Source organism: Macaca mulatta, chromosome 18, assembly GCF_049350105.2.
Source record: "Macaca mulatta isolate MMU2019108-1 chromosome 18, T2T-MMU8v2.0, whole genome shotgun sequence".
Taxonomy (NCBI): domain Eukaryota; kingdom Metazoa; phylum Chordata; class Mammalia; order Primates; family Cercopithecidae; genus Macaca; species Macaca mulatta.
In genome coordinates this window covers 5,524,927-5,542,500 of record NC_133423.1, presented here as the reverse complement: position 1 = coordinate 5,542,500, position 17,574 = coordinate 5,524,927, and the positions used below count along the sequence as shown (strand labels likewise).

General features: G+C 44.2%; 1 protein-coding gene across 4 annotated transcripts in view; it reads left to right on the top strand.

Annotated features, from left to right (window-relative positions):
• Positions 1 to 17,574, top strand: part of TSHZ1 (teashirt zinc finger homeobox 1) — a 79,868-nt gene that overhangs the window by 10,488 nt on the left and 51,806 nt on the right. Inside the window, exon 1 of one of the 4 annotated variants that reach the window (XM_077974780.1) lies at positions 8,065 to 8,351. The exons of the other annotated variants lie outside the window; for them this stretch is intronic. The gene's annotated coding sequence lies outside the window, so the exon portion shown is untranslated. Of the gene's footprint in view, positions 1 to 8,064; positions 8,352 to 17,574 lie in introns of those variants that run through there. 4 annotated transcript variants of the gene reach the window in all.

Genomic DNA, 17,574 nt, shown 5'->3' with positions numbered 1-17,574 from the left:
AGTCGAGTTTTAGAAAATTTGGTTATAAAAAAATCCTCAGTTTTTAGTTAAAAGTAAAGTGCATCTTCAGCAAGATCATATGATGAAATAAATTAAATCAGCCGCGAAGGTCAGTATACATTCTGACTTGGGAATGTGAACTTTTCAGAAACCTGTATTTATTACATTTTACTATTTTTAAAAGCCAGCTGCAAGATTCATAGCAAGAAATGGTACGACATACCAATGAATGCTGAACTGAAGTGAAGGCTCTTTTCAAAGTGGTTAATATGCCTTATTGGCAAGTCATCCCTGGTGCCTGTGTGGTTGTTACAGCTGGCTTTAAAATATATGGATTTAAAACGCAAGTATTGTGACTAATATTTATTTCAAGTACAGAATGTGTCACAGCATTGGGGCATCCTATTATTAATGCAGTAAACTGTGTAATACTCTATAAGAGCCTGCCCTGCTTCGGTTCTTAGCTACATGAAAATAACAGTAAAACATGTCTATTTTCTCCTGCCTTGCTTTATTGTGACCTGGGAAGGTACTGGCATCAAGAAAAGCCAAATCCGGGCAAATAATATGACCATAAACAACACCTTAGCATTACTGTGCTGTGCACAAATCTCCTTGAACTACCTTCAAACTTGGAGAATATATACATACATGTATATGTTAATATATATGTATATATTTTAAAATTTTTTAATTGAGGGAAACTGCTATAACTCTAGAAAGTAATGGGAAATAAATATTCTAATAAGTATTCTAAGTCAGCCAGGAAGTGATCAGATTGTTAGTGCTTGGTGCATTGTCTGTATATGAAACACTAATAATCTTAATGAAACTAGCGCACTGGCAGTTTTAAAAGGAAGCCGCGCACAAAGGTCTGGGTTTTGTAGCGGCGTGGCTTGTGTGCTTGTGTTAAAGGGGGGTTGTGCTACCTTGCAGCATTTTATTTTTGCAGCAGAAAAGTTGCCTGACTTTTTTTTTTAAGCAGGTATTGAACTTGTATTATTTGTCAATTTAAAATCAGTAATAAGCATTTATTTTAGAAAAAGGAAGCAGAAAGGATCTCATACCCAGGTGGAGAGTAGGTGCGGAGAGGGAGTTTGCAACTTGTCTTTTCTCCTCACTTTTCAATACTGGAAAAATTAGTGTCTCAAAAGCTCTCAAGGAGAACTAACTTAAAACTGCAACGTTCACAAAAGATCGTTGTCTCCTTTCTCTTCTCAACTCCTCCTCCCCTCTCTACGCAGAGCTCCAAGAAGCTGGTGGAATGGGGTCAAGGGATGGTCCAGGGCTTGGGGGCTCCAGGAGCTCAGGTTCAATGCTGGTGACAGCCACCCTGTCCTGAGATCATGGGAGGGGGCTTTCTGTCCTCCTCCTCTCTGGCTTACTCTGAATTATCCAAAATGAGATGCTAACTATTTGCTCCAGGCAGACTGTGTTTAAACCCAGTTCTCAAAGACTGCCCCCTCCACTCCCCTATTTTTTGTGGAGACACTTTCGAATCCAGTAGGTGCCCGTGTACACGGTAACCTAATCCCAAGGTTCTCAAGCAGCTTTCTGAAAGTAGGATCTTGTTGTGGTGTTTGGCTAAATTTCTGGGAGTAACTGGCTGAAGGCATTAGACTACTGAGAGTCTGGCCTATTCCCAAAGGGTCTCTGCAAATTAATCACCCTGTGAGCTAAATTTGTTTATGGACATATTTGGAATGGAGGAGGTCCACATGGGATCATTTCCTTCATTTGTTCTGCAGAGCACCTGCTCGGAGTATTCCGTGGCGCACCTCCCGCTCCCCCCAGCACTGCGGCTCTTGATCTCCCGTGATGGGTGTGAGGGTGATGATGAAGATAATAATACATTTATTCCTCAGTTCTTCCTGTTGGGAATTCACGGCACTCAGTTATCTCAACGAGAGTGGAGGCGGTACAAGGGATTTAGGGATACATGGAAATTATATATATATAAATTCGTTTGTCTGTTTCTATAGCAATTGCTTCTTAAAAATAATTTAGTAGTTTAATACAAAAGTGGTGGATGGGTTTTTATGTGCTCGTATAGGGAAGATTTTTTTAGTTTCACACATGTTCAGTTTTAATGGGTAATAATTACATCTTTGTATTTTGATGTCAGGCTGGTTATGAGGCCTAATTCTGCAGGCAGCCTCCTCATTGATTTGCTCCTAACTGCTGATTTTAGAGAGAGGGAGTTGCAGGCCAGGATCCCCTTCTGTTTTTCAGACAAGTTAACACATAAGTGGCTCCTTCAGTTCCATTTCGACAGACAGTTGCTTTCCTGGCCTGTCTTCTCCACGCCCTGGAATCGAATATACATATGGTTTTGTGGTTGGGGCTTTTTTGAAAGACAGATTCCTTAAAAAAAAAATTGTCCCCCACTCTGCACCCCGCCTCTCTTGCTAGGCATCCTTTTCCCACCTCCTCACTCGAGTTTGTAGTTTGCAGGCCTGATTCTCTGCAGCCCTGGCCCCGCATGTGCTGGGAAGGCAGTAAAAATGAGCACTAATCAATCTTCCAGAGAGAAGCAATGGGCATTAGAAGGCCACTATCCTGTGACTAAACACACCCCCTTTATGGAGTGTTGGTACTAATAAAGGCCAGCTTATTACTGAGGCAGAGACCAAAGCCTGGATGAGGTCAACCATGACTGACAGTCATCAGTCATTCTTAATGATACTTTTTCCCGTGCTTTCTAAGGGATTCTGAGCAGAGTGCAAATCATTCGGGGTCATTCATAGTTCATGTACCCACAGATGGCAAAGGTTTTGAAAGACTTCAGTTTAAACTTGTAAAAAAAAAAAAAAAAAAAAAAGATCCTCACTTTTTTTTTTAAAGGAAGGGAAAATACCCCAAAACAAAACATAGATTTTTCTTATTGGAACACTTTCATGTTCTTTCAACCTAATAGATGTTTTACACACTACGGTGCTTGTGCATTATTAAAAGAGACATAAATTTATGTTTTATGACGTCTGTCTTCTTTAATTATTACCTTTGATGTCTATTGGTGACTAAAGAGAGCTTAACAGGATTTCTTTCTCTTCTTAAATTTCGCATCGTGAAACCCAGCTAGTCCCTGACAGATGTCTGTTCCTCACCTTCAGGATTATTTTATAAATCCCTTTCTGATGAGCGGAAGTGTCAAATCAAGGACAGGTCATAAAGTAAAAGTATAAACCTTTTAAAGAGAGACCTTGGTAATATATAAACATTCTGCACACTATCTGAATTTTTTATGGACTAAAGAAAAATTATATTTCAGCCGGAGGAAGGGAGAAGTTTAAACATCAGCCCAGATTTTAATGTATGATCCCCCCTCCCTGCACTACTCTTATTTATAGCCGTCTAAGAAACCATTGGCTTTATCGGCTATTTTAAACATTTGGACTCGATTTGGAACCTGCCTGTTAATTGTCCATGTTTAAATTCAGAAGGTTGACTTTGAATCAATGCTTGCACACAGTACAGGATACAGGGTGGCGGGGAGGGGTGCGGCGGGCATTGGTTGTAGGGTAGAGGTCTGGGTCTTTGTTCTTTCATTAATTTCTTTTTCCGTTTTCTTTCTCAAGCCTCAGTTTCCTTCTCTGTAAACAAAGGGCTTATATTATTAGAGAATTCCTAACGTGTGCTATTCTACAACCATGCGATTCATTGCACCCATCTTTGGCACCCCTGAGTTGGAGGAAGTCGCCGTCATGAAGCAACAGCTGTCCTTTTTTTTTTTTTCTTTTTTAGAAAAGCTGGTTGTGCCTAGAGAATTTGTTTTTGGTAAAATTTGCGTTTATTTCTACTTATAAAATTGGAAATAAGCTGAAATCAACAACTTCTGGGCCCTCCTGCCATTTTCCTGTCAAGGCCTATGTAGACATGTCAGTGCACGTGAGATGTGGAAGCTGTACAAGGAGCATTCTTGGGTGTGGACGTGCATGGTGGGTGCACAGGCCTCTAGGAAATGCCTCCTGGGTTCACGGGCACCTTCAATCATGGATGATGGGGCTGGAAACTTGCCTCTAGCTTTTTAAAGAAAAATTAAATATTTTGAATTGAATTCAGCAATTTCTTGAACACCTACTGTTTGCGAGTGAGGCCTGGCGGTAGGTGAGCATGACGTGGAGCTCGTGGGAGAGTTGGAGATGTGATCGCTTCTGTCCATGTGTCAGCATGATGGCCTGTCCACGCCACTTTCTTCTGACTGTGAGCTGGCCCATCTCTGTACGCTTGCCCCACAACCTCAGCGTGCCCTTTGGAACATCAGAAGTCCCCCACAGCCTCAGCAGGTCTTCTGAGCACTAGAAATTAGAGCCCCACTGTCGTGGAAATAAACTCGTCATCACGTAGGGCTGACAATGAGACAGCTGACCATCCTCCACATTCCGAGCCTGAAGGGGGAAGTTTTGCCCAAGGAGAGGTGCTGCTGGGCTCACCCACCATCCTGAGCACAGCAGACAGCAGTTAATGGAAGACTGTATCCTGGTGGTGGGTTTTACTTAATGTTCTTTATTATGAAGAATAGTGATACCTCAAAGCCATAAATTTTTCGAGAGTAGCTTCTCCATGTTGATTTTTCTTTGGATGGGTTGCTTAGAACTGAGCCAAAAGAGAGACACTTGGTGGAGAGGCAGGTTTGCACTTTGCCCTGTTTTTGTGTACATGGATGTCAAATGTCAATTTGGTAAAATGTGAAGCTGAATTTATAAATCTGTGCTAAGCAATTAGTTTGGAAATTAGTACTATCTCTAGGAAAATCCCCTTAGCAGGCATCAGATTCAAAACATGCAACTCAGTAGGTGTGGGGGCAAAACTGCAACATATTTTCAAGGCAAAATCTTACAAATATAAACATTATATGAAATATAAACATATGTTTGCAGTGTACAAGTGTCTTGCATATTCAAAGCAAATAAGTCCTGATTGGGGAGAAAAAAGTGTTTGGATGTAGCCGTTACATTTAATTTTCCTCACACAGTCAGTAGATAGTCTGTGTCTGCAAAGGATTGGTCTTTTCTTGCTCCCCACTCACCCAACTCTATGGTTCTAGAACCTTCTATTCATTCCCATTGGTGAGCCCATGAAATCTTTGATTCCTTCTTGATTGCTCTCTGAAGACGCGTATCAGGCACTGTCTTATCTGTTTGTAAAGCAACTCTGGCCCCAGATTTAAGTCATGGGTCTGGCTACAAGTTAGAGTGTGATTAATAATTGACTAATGTAGCTTTTATTTATCACAGGCTAGCACATTTCGCCATTACTGAGTTAATTTATGTTAAGTGTAAGCTGTCGTTCAATCTGTTTTTCAACTTTTTTTTTTTTTTTAAATCCTAAGTCTATCTTTCACTTTTGGAGAAACAAAATCCTCATACAGGGCACAGACACACTCGATGCCAAAAAGTTGATTTCCTTTTCCCTGGAGCCATGCATCACCAGCCCTCCCAGCCGCAGTGTCAGCCCCTGACAGAATGACATGTGTCATTTATCAAAGGGGCCAGGCTGGGCCTTGGGAAACGCCGCCGACAAAGCCTGAGAGAGTTCATTTTGCAGTCCCTCCTACCCTCTGTGAACCCCTTGCCAGGAAAGCCTGTGATGTTTCTGTCTTCAGAGCATTACTGTAAGTCCTTCAACCTTCACAGAATTAACCCTCCCCACCTCAGCCTGCTGCAGCAGCTCCGAGGTCCTGCCTGGGAAGGTTCGGAGACCCAAAGGAGTGATGGTTCCAAGCCCAGGAACACACAAGCCCCCGGCTCTGTAGGGACACACCATGGAGTCCCGGCTTTCCCCACAGAAAGCATGACCCTGGTCCCCCTGCATCTCCCCACTCTCTAGCAGTCTTTAAGGATTCAAGCCCTGAGTAATACTCAGTGAGACAAGGTCAGAGGCATAAAGAACCAGCAGCAAAGCATTTCCCTGGTATCCAAATTCATAGGTCCCCCACTCCTGCGGCAGAAGTTTGGTCTTCTGTTTTTTTTAGAGTCTGCCTAATAAGTGTTTTACTCCAGGCTATTTTTGAAACCACCTACTAAACCCGATAGATGTTTCTTCTTTTTCTCTGTTGCCTAGAATTTGTAACCCCATTCCCGCCTTCATAAAGACAGTGATGAGGTTCGAGTCTAAAAGTTGCTAAAAAAGGATATTTTGGAGGAGGAAGAGAAAGGGCCATTTTTGCCCCCAGCTTGTTTACTTTTTATATGAGTTTCCAAACCGCTAGAAAACCACCAAAAAGTGCAAAGGAAAAAAAAAATCAGCTAGAGGAGAGCATGGTGTTAAACTATAAAAGCATTTGGCTAAAATAAATTTTTTTTTTCCCCTTGAAGAGTAGAGTTTTGCATTGTAATCATGTGTGAGAATGTGAGAAAAGTTATTGTTTCTCTCATCCCCGCCCCTTTGTACTTCGTACAGTCCCTACCACACTGAAGTTATTTACAGCATCAGATACCATTTAAAGAGATAGTGAAGGAGACTGTTGCCTTCGCCAGGAACTTTCCAGAAGGAAGTCCTATAAATTAGCCATTGCTCAGGAGTGGCTGTTTCCTAGGCGGAGCTAGCCCTTTCATTTGTCTGCATAAGGCTAATTTATTTTTGCAGCCAGATGTGGGCTGACAGCCATCACTCAGGGCTTCCTTCCCCCGCCGTTAGGAGGTCTGGAAGACAGTCACGTTCTCCATTTTACAGAATCCCCATCAACATTATTGAAGATGGATGTATCTTTAAAGCAAAGATTGATTGTGGATATCGGAGTTATGGTGTCATTTATCATGGTGAATATTATTTAGACTTGGGTTGTACAAGGCTGTAACTTGAGACACAGCCAGGGGAGGGACAATCTGAAAACGCGGATCCATGAACTTTAATGGATGGATGCTTTTTTCAAAGCTCAACTCACTATAGCGTGATTTACTTTTCTTACTGCAAGGAAACAAGCATTTCAGTCTTAAAGGGACAGCATGCCAATTGTCCTGTTCCGTAGGTTCCACCCAGGAAGGCATTACCGAGGGCGGTCAGAGCCCGGGCAAAAATGCTGAGAAGGCGTGAATGCTGCAACAGACTCTGGCCACACACATGTGCATTAAAGATGGCTTTCCAAATGGATCGCCTCCACTCCATCCTTATAGGACCCTGGTAGTGTTAAAAGTGGAGATGTACCCCAGAGCTCACCATTATCAGGGCAGCAGTTAAGATGCTATTTATTTGCAGCCAGCTAACCTCTCCTAAGTGCTACAGATAGTGGCCATTTATATTTAGGAAGACAAATGAAGCCCAGGCTCTCCCGTGTCAGGAGCATGATGCTGTGGGGAGAATGCACAGTTATCATCGCATGCCTAAATGTAGTAGCATATGCAACATAAGCAGTCTTGGCGACCTAATTAATATAAGTCTTTTTCATTTTGCTTCAGGATGGCAGCGTTATTGACATTTGCTCAGCAGGGAGTTGGTTCTAAGGGATGGTAGATCCAAAGTTGAACCTCTCAACGGTTGGTCCTCACATCTCTAGTCCTTGAAAATGGTAGAGCGGGATATTCTAGTGCATTCGTCCTTTCTTCCAGGAGCACAGATCCCAGAATCTAGGCATTCACGCAGACACCAGGGAACAAGGCGCATCCCACTTTTATTTCTAACGGGATGCTTCATGGGCCAGAAATCTGGGGCTGCCGGTGGCTATGAGCAGCTTAGGTCGTGGCCCTTCAGCCACTAAGGCATTCTATTTGTTGCTAATGTTGCTTTATTTCATCTTTCCATTTCAGGGGTTTTGTTGCATGTGGTGGATAGAGGAGCTCTCAAAGTGAGTGAGGGGTTGGCCACAGTCAGCCCTGGGTGGGGCAGGTGTTGGGCATGCTACCCTGGCCTGCAGGAAGTCTTGTGACATGCCATCCCCAGGGTAATCCATGAGCTGGGCTTCCGGTGGGTGCCACCCGACCTGCAGGCCCTCCTCAAAGCCCACCTCAGCTTTGATGCTCAGAGAGTGTGGCTTGCACTCCAGAGCCTAAAAGCCCTCTTTGGCTTTTTAAATAGAGAAGGTTTCTTGGAATTGTACAGTCTATTAAATGAAAGTAACTTTCTTTCCAGGATTGATGCATCTCATCTTTGGGAGCTTCCAGTCCGATGGTGTGAACTCCTTTCTAGTATAATGGCACACACTGTACGCACCATGCAGCATGTCTCTGTCTATAAGATTGCTCACTGACTTGTTCGTGTCCTGGTGGACACTCTGCTCCATGAGGGCAGGGCCATCTTGTTCTCCTTCCACCGTCAAGAGCCCAGCACAGTTCCTGGCTCATAGTCAGAGCTCCCGGTGCTTGTTGAGGGACTGAACCCCCTCCTTGGGGAAGCCCTAGCTCTTGCGAAGACAGGTGAGTGTGACAGTCTGTGACATGCGGTCTATGACGTGCCGACCCTGGGTGCTGGTGATGGTAGGTGAAAGAAGAAAGCAGGAAGCTGTTTTTGGTTTCAAAGTGCTAACCCGAGTCGGTGGACTGGTTTTTTGGAAACTACCTTCCATGTAACATCAATCTAACCTAAAAGAAACAAACAAAACCCAGTGTAACAAGAAAAGGGGGCAAAGAAAGATGGTGAAAGGAATTGCCCACGCCTCCTTTTGAATGTTAAGTTAAAACAGGAAAATACCATCTGGAAAAATAGTCTGTTCATCATTATGCATCTACTTGTGGAAGTGCTCATAATGGTGGTGATACTGGGTGTTTTAGAGGACAAATACCAAGACCTCCTCTCAATCCTATTATGGTTTATAGGTCTGTGTTTATTTGCAAGTTAAAAGCACATTCTTGGCCTTTTAGAAACATATGACATGTCTACAAACAGGAAGTAGTTTATCAAATTCATATGAATCATGGCGTCTATAATGTTGGCCGAGGTCAAATCATTACACTAAATGTATTGTAACCGTTATTAATGCACGGGGTCCCCTTCCATCTTTGTGATGTAAGACTGCCGTTTCCTGATTAAAAGCTGTTTGGTGATGAGAAATTCAGCAGCTCCTGTCCGTCCTGGAGTGACTGACAGGCACCCGGGGCTGCCGTTCCTGCTGGAGCAGCATGTTCCTAGGAACGCACCTTACGAAGGGTCCTGAGCATCAGGAATTACAGGAAACAGGAAACAAAAACAGAAGTGACTCAACTTTCACAACCACAACTGTGCATCCATAAGGAGGCCAAATTTATCATGGCACATTATGGAGCTCAGCAAATGTCATGAAAACCATTGTTTTTTAATTTTTTTCTTGGAGAGTTTGAATGAGGTGATTTATGGTAGTTATTCATCTTAAGGGTCATCCATCAATTTTTAGTTGCTAGGCGATCAGCCCAGCAGCTGTTTGCTTTGAATCAAGCTGAAAAGTTGTCAGTCACCACGCGCAGGTATGACCTTAGTGGTTGCAAACATCATGCGTGCGAAATTAAAGAGACGTCGTCTTTCTTCCCCGATTCCCCTGACTTCCCCGTGATTTGTGGAAGCGGTACGAGCCCTTCCTGGCTATTACAAGAAAAATAAGAACAAACGAGTGCGTGGAACATTTCTTGGCTGGAAACTCACAGATACTCTTCCAATGCTGTACTTTACCCAAGTTCCCTATGCGAACTGCATAGGATGGATTATCGAAGTAAGTGCCATCAGTGGATGGGAGGTGAACCACTTGATTTATAATATTTATATAAGATTTATAATATTAAATAAGCCAGTTCAAAAAACCTATCAGTTCCCTTGTGGGGAAAAAATCAAATATCAGCATCTTTCAATGTGCGTCCCAGGCTGGAGACCAGCCCGATGGCGTTTTTGGGTTGGCAGTGGGTGGAAGGTGAGGAGATGTAGTTTCTCTCCAGTGGTGGAGGGTGGGAACTGTGCGTGGGCCTCACAGGCTCCAGGCAGATGAGGCTCTGTAGGTGCCTGGCCCCAAGTCTGGTACAGAGTGGGTGCCCAGGTGGTGCCCACTGACGTCCTCTGCTGAGATCTCAGGCTGCTGTGCTGGCAGGGGCAGCTCAGGCTGGTGTGGCCGTGGAGCCGGGCTGCCTTTGCCCATTACCACATCACTGTGATCCTGCCTGGGGCATGGTCCTTCGGAGGTCATTTCCACGGGTGCTTGGTGTGAGTCTTTCTCTAGCCTGGAGCTTCTCCCCAGATCTTTGCATTTCTGTCCACTACATGAGAACACTGTGAGGCTCAATAGCATGGTTGACCCCAAGAGGACATTTTTAGATACCTGTTCCTTGCTGGCTAATGTATAAACAGTGTTTCCTGCCTGCACTCTGCAATTTTATTTATTTATTTATTGAAACAGAGTCTCACTCTGTCCCCAGGCTAGAGTGCAGTGGTGTGATCGTGGCTCATTGCAACCTCCGCCTCCTGGGTTCAAGCGATTCTCCTGCCTCAGCCTCCTGAGTAGCTGGGATTACAGGCACCTGCCACCACGCCCAGCTAATTTTGGTATTTTTAGTAGAGACGGGTTTCACCATGTTGGCCAGGCTGGTTTCGAACTCCTGACTTGGGTGATCCTCCTGCTTTGGCCTCCCAAAGTGCTGGGATTGATTATAGGTGTGTTCCGCTATGCCTGGACCACTCTGCAATTTTAGATCTTCACAGGGCTTCAAAAATTATCCCTTGGAAGGAAAATAAGTGCATGTGATGCCTTATTTATTTATTTATGAGATGGAATCTCGCTTTTTTGCCCAGGCTGGGGTGAAGTGGTGTGAACTCAGTAACCTCTGCCTCCTGGGTTCAAGCGATTCTCATGCCTCAGCTTCCCAAGTAGCTGGGATTACAGGCCACCATGTCCGGCTAATTTTTGTATTTTTAGTAGAGACCGGGTTTCTCCATGTTGGTCAGGCTGGTCTCGAACTCCTGATCCCAGGTGATCCACCCACCTCAGTCTCCCAAAGTGTTGGGATTACAGGCATGAGCCACTGTGTCCGGACCTTTTTTTTTTTTTTTTTAAATAATTGAGGCCAGATTTCCCTCATTTGAGAATCTTTCAAGCAGGAATTTTACTTTGCCTCTCAGTTGAGTTTTAATGTGTCTACGCAGGTAATTTACATCAATAAAACCAAATCCGAGGGGACTATGTGTTGTATACTCTAGTTTAATCTTTTTACATTTGATGGTTTCAATGGACTTGATTTTGCTGATGGCCTTTTAGACCATGTAGCTGTAAGATGTTTTGCATGTATTTTGGGAAGTCTAAAATAAGTTTAATTTGGAGTTAGGTTTGTCTTTCTCAACTTTCCATTGAGATATATATATATACGTTATTTGTTTATTTAGTAGGTATTTCGAGGGTCTGAAACACGTCCTTTTAACAGGTAGTTCTGCACATTGGAAAGGAGAGTTTTCTGATCTAGGCTTTTCAGTTTTCAGACTCCAGGTCAACCCTGAAGGAAGTGGCGTGTGCCCCCAGTTCCTTCACATTTTAAAGAAGGTCCCACATCTTTTACTTGAAATCCTTGGGGCCAGATATGTTTTGGAATTCAGAACTTTTCAGATTTTTGAAAAGAAATTTTGTGCATATACTGTATATTTCGCAACATCCTCAGCTTAAACATGAGATTTTCTACAGGTAAATGGATTAATAGTCACAATACTTGGGCGAGGAGAGACCGGCAGTAACTTCATGTCCGTTCTGGTCAGGTTAAGTTTGCCACGCACAGTTAGGAAGACTCTTCCAATTCTCAGGGCTGCCTGTGATGAAGGGACTGGGGGTCTGTGTTGGTGCACAGCCCATTTCACAGGACGCCTATCCCTATCTCTGTAGGGCTGGTAGCCTGCCTGTGCCCGGCGGCCTGAGAGCAGTTATGAGCTGGGCCACAGCCTCAGCAGCTCTGGAACTCCGGGCTTCCGTCATCGTTTTCTGTGTCGTAGGAGTTCTCTTTGGAGTTTTCTCCCATGTTCACATACAAAAGTGGTATCAGTTATATCTGCAGCCTGCACTGTTATCTCTTTAAACCATCGAACTGTGGAAACATATTTTACATCCCAGTGTATTCTCACGAGTCTTATAAAGTACAATCTTTTCTCACTTTTGGGGGAATTTGGAATTAGTATTATAGCACACTTAGGAAAAACCTGAAAACTTCCCTTAACAACGTTCCAGTATGTTTTCTGCTGATTTTCATGGTGAATATATAAATATAGTGGCAGTACTAAAAAGAGCACCTGCCAATCATGTCAGCTCTGTTAAGATATACAAGAAGATGGATGCCGGTGTTATGTGTGTTGGGTGCGGGTCACCAGTCATTAATGTCTGAGAAGTACAGATGTGTTGGGATGGTTTCTTGTTTGATTTTAGTTTTTGGAGTGGGGGGACATAGTATGAGTCAGCCTGGTGGATTAATGTTGGAAAGAGAAACTACCTGTTTGCTGGTCTCATAATCCCTTTCCTAGTGGCCTTCCTTTTTGAGGAGTGATGTGGGGCTTCCTCACACTTTTCACTCGGAAGGACTATTGCATACTCTGAATTGTTGAAGTCCACATTGCAGCACCTTTTTTTCTAGTGAGCATCTGCACGCCTGGCCTGCACACTGTGGAGGATGCGGTTCACTGGGTGGGAAGACTGTCTTTATGCAGTGGTTTGGGAGGATTAATTAATTGATTTTTAGATGCATTTATAAACTCTTACGGTGACTCGTATTTGCACACATACCGATGTCCCTTCTTGCCGTCTTCAGCACTCTTTGAAATGGAGGCCCACACTGGAGGCTTTGTTCTTTATATTCCGTTTACCATCATTTAGAAGATACTAATTTTAGATGGGCTCCTCTCTACACACAGAGAGAGAAGCTGAAATATATTCTGCAAGTGTGGGGAACCTTGCATGGTAACAGCCACATGGCCAGTGAATACATGATGGCTGGAGCCGGAGCCTGTGGGCCAGAGAGAAACAGGGCAGCCTGGGAGCCCTTTATTTGGAAGTGGGATTGTGGGTTCCCTGCACAGCTTCTCCCTGCGGCCACCCGGGGCCCTCTCCTTAACTCCTTCTTTTCCTTTCCCTGCTGTCTTTCTTTCCATCTACTTCCTTATCTCTCCCTGCCATCTCCTCTGGCAATTTTCAGTGATACTTTAGCTTTAGAAGTGTTCCTCGTAAAGTTTTTGCACAGTTTTAAAAGTTATAATATTTTGCAGCATTTTGTGCTCTTCAGAGGACAATTGCTCCAAAATCTAATAAGTCATAATAAATATAGTTCCGGAGGATGGGATAGTGGCGATGCTCTGGGAATAATAACTGCTTTGCCAGGGCTTCTGCATGGTTATTTGAAAGGTTTTTTTTTTTTTTCCCATTAAATTTTGCATCTTTTGTATATGAGATGGCCTTCATTATTGCGTTTTTATGGTATTTGGTTGGTTACCAACTCAAATTAAAAAAATGCTGTGAGGTTCTGGATATTTCTATTAACTTCTCTCTTAAATATGACATGTTCACACATACATATTTCTATAAACTTAGTTCAAGGGTATCAGTAAAAATATTTTTCCTCCTCCCATTTGCTGTTCATAAAACACTCGAGGGAGAAATTGTTTCTGTGATATTTTAGATGGGTTTTACAATAAATTTTAGATATTGTGGTGCACCGCAGTGCCTTTTATTTCATTTTCTCAGTAGAGCCAGCGCATCGAAAGATTTTGTCTATTGAAAAACTGCTTTTGATGAGTAATAATCATTAGTTTTTTTTTTTTTTTCTTCCAGTGGTAAAGGCATAGACCCCAGCCCCCAGGGTTCCTGGGACTTGTGAGCCATCAGCGTGTCACACCCGTGTCGTGAGAGGTTTCCATGCATTACCTCCTGCGCGTGAATGTGAGGGTTTAATCAGCACGGCCTTCCTGAGCATAAATCATGCTGCCTTAAATCCTTCTCGGAACCAAGGCGGGGATGTGAAATAAGAAATAAATATTGACATTAAACGTTTAATCCCCTTGGTTTCCTGACATGTGGTGTTGGGTCCGTTATGCTCATTCTTGCCTTTCCGGAACCTTCCAGGGGGACTGCTGGTCGTGCGTTGATGCCGTTGGGTAAAGAACCCTACAGCGGCTTGACCTCAACATCCAAACTTCCCAGCTTTGTACCTGCAGAGCGCGCATCTTTTCTTTCACTGTTAGATTTCTCAACTATAAATTGGGATGATAATACCTGGGACTGATTCCTACCTCGTGGAGTTCATGTGCTCATTTCTCCAACTGCTGGCCCATTCATTGGCTTATTTATCCAGTACATACTCGTTTTGAGTACTTGCTTGTTTCTAGACAGTTCGAGGACAAAGAAAAATAGCTAAGAAGGTCCTTGAGGTAATGGATCTCCCGGTATAGCGAGAGTATTTTGGAGATTGAAGTGGTTATCAATATTAACTTTATATGAAATATTTTATTATGCATCCTGTAAAAATTTCATTGAGCAATGAAATAAATGTTATCAGGACTGAATACGGGAAACAAAAACTCCATTTTCCAATTCATCTCCGCCCTCTCCTCCTCCATGCCTCCCCATGGTTCGGCAGCGACCTGCCTCTGGCCTCTGCCTCCTCCAGCGTCTGTCCCGCTCCTTCCTGCTCTTCAGCCAGCTCTTCCATTCTGAGATGGGGAGGCCACTCCTGTGCTGTGACGTTGACACTGTTTCCGCTGTCTCCAGTGACGCGGACGCTGTTTCCGCTGTCTCCAGTGACGCGGACGCTGTTTCCGCTGTCTCCAGTGACGCGGACGCTGTTTCCGCTGTCTCCAGTGACGCGGACGCTGTTTCCGCTGTCTCCAGTGACGCGGACGCTGTTTCCGCTGTCTTCAGGTTCTGCATTTCAGGCCTCACCTCCACACCCACATTGAACAAGCAAGCTTGCGTGATAGGAGGCGTGCGTGTGTAACATTTGCGGGGTGCTGGCCACCACCCTGCAGCCCTGCCGGTGTCTAAGGGTACCTCCCAAATCTTTCCGCACCTGACGATGCGTGTGCGTCTCAGCCGTTCTTCCCCCGACCTTCCCACGAGCCATCCCAGGAGGTAGATGGGGTTCTTTGGGCAGACCCAATTCTAAGAGGTTCCCCTTTCTTTAAATCACACCGCATTATAACTGCGTCTTCCTTGTGCCTCTCACTAGGAGGGAAGGGGCTGGGCAAGAAAATGAACAGCTGTCAGATGCACCTCTTCTAACCACATCCCAAAGTCGCATTGGCACCTTTTAGGTTATAAAACACATTTAAGGGATGACTTTCATTATTCATTTATAAATATTAACGGTAGCATTCTTCTGTTTTCAGTGTACCCTTGCACAGTGCCGATATCTGATAATAATAATAGCTATAATGATAATAACAGCAGAAAGTTTGGAATTTAAACTCCATGGGGACAGGGGTTTTGTCCGTTTTGTTCATTGCCTGTACAGATAGTGCCTGGAACACCAGCAGTACTGCCTGGCAAATGGTAGGCACTCACTAAGTATTTTAGAACTGCTGAATTGACTATATTCCTGACACACTCCACTTGCGTTATATAATTTCAGTTTTATAGTTATCTTATTATTCTCTTCATTTATAGAGTGAGGCTTACGGAATTTAAGGTTCTATAAATAGCGCACATAGGTTGATGTTATAAGGTTATAGAGTTAGACAGATATGGTCATGTCAGTTAAGCCCGGGAAGGCCTGACTCCTTGACCTCTCAAACCATCCATAGGTTGTTAAAGCTTTAATTTTTGTCATCTGTCTCCCTAGACTTTTTCTCGGGTTGTTGTGGTGGGGAATAGCACTGGGCTAGGATTCAGTGTAGCTGCGCGAGCCCTGGCCTTTCCACTAGGCAGCTTCTGGGTGGCCTTTTGTGCCTCGGTGTCTTCAGACGTGTCAACAGTGAGTTCAGCCAAAGGATCCTGAGATCTGTTCTTGACTGAGAGTTGCATGTCAGGGCGGTTCCTGTACCTTGGTGTGAATCTTTCTGTTGCTGTCATGTTCCATGTATGAAATAAGAACAGGCAGGCTGGGTGCGGTAGCTCGTGCCTGTAATCCTAGCACTTTGGGAGGCAGAGGTGGGTGGCTCACTTGAGGTCAGAGTTCGAAACTAGCCTGGGCAGCATGGCGAGACCCCATATCTACAAAAAATACAAAAATGAGCCAGATGTGGTGGTGCATGCCTGTAATCCCAGCTACTCAGGAGGCTGAGGTGGGAGGATCGCTCGAGCCCATAACGTTGAGGCTGCAGTGAGCCATGATTGTGCCACTGCACTCCAGCCTGGGCAACAGAGAAATACCTTGTCTTCAAAATAAAATAAGAACAGTCATATATCTTACATGCATGCATATGTATGTGTATATACATATATACACACAGGCAAACATATGTACACACCTTTTTTGTTTGTTTCCATTTTTCTCTTGCCAGTGACTCCAAGCATTTGTAGGAGAGGCTGAGTGTCCTTGCTCACATCAAGCTCAAGGGTGAGAAATGTTTTTGGAAACAGTCCTCATTCTGAATAACTCACCATGCATCTCATTTATGAATTAGACTGAAGCCTTCTTTCTTTCTTTTTGTTTTTGTTTTTTTTGAGATGGAGTTTCACTCTTGTTGCCCAAGCTGGAGTACAATGGCGCGATCACAGCTCACTACAACCTCTGCCTCCTGGGTTCAAGTGATTCTCCTGCCTCAGCCTCCCGAGTAGCTGGGATTACAGGCATGCACCACCATGCCTGGCTAATTTTGTATTTTTAATGGAGACAGGATTTCTCCATGTTGGTCAGGCTGATCACCTCGGGTGATCCGCCTGCCTTGGCCTCCCAAAGTGCTGGGATTACAAGCGTGAGCCACCATGCCCGGCTGACTGAAGCCTTCTTAAACGGGTTTATGCTTTGCTTGGAACTCTCCTCAGCTACCTCCTGGTTCGTGCCGTATTTGCAGCCTGCATGTGAGAGATGGAAGCAGAAGTTCCCCCGTGGGCACTCAGGACGCTACTGCATGCAGACATGCCCCGTAGACTAAGACTCGTTTCTCTGGACACCCTCTAACTGCCGCGGGCAACTGTGACTTGTGATGGACTCCCATCAGCGAGGTGTAGATGCGTAGCAGCGTCGTCGTAGGCAGCTCCTGTAGCCACCTGTGTGGGTTACGTTGGAAGCTCTAAGATGACTAAGAATTGGCACACTGGGACATGCAGTCACAGTGATCTGGGAAAAGCACGGGCATGGATGCTATCTCGTTTGTTTTCTGTACAGGGGGGAGTGTGTTCTTAGAGTGAGACTAACTGAGAAGATCTTATCCAAGGCAGGGCCCAGACTCTGCCTCCCCCAAGAGCCCCTCAGTAAAGGCATCAGGATGAAGACTAGAAAAGTCTGTGTGTTTCTGCAGGGTTTAGTGCTGGGGGAGGAGCTAGGACTTGGGGGGAGGGGGAGTGTCTTCTTAAGAAAAGAAGTACAAAATCATGAATGCAAGATGAAGTATGGGAGTGACTGCTTGTTTAGTATGAGAAATAAATCACAAAAGAGCAAATCTTAAAAAACTGAAAATGTGGCAGAATCTCGAAAAATAAGCTGATTGTTAGTTGGTTGCCTGACACATCTGTTTTCCTGCATGTTTGTTTGCACAGGAAGGTAATTCAGTCATTCCTTT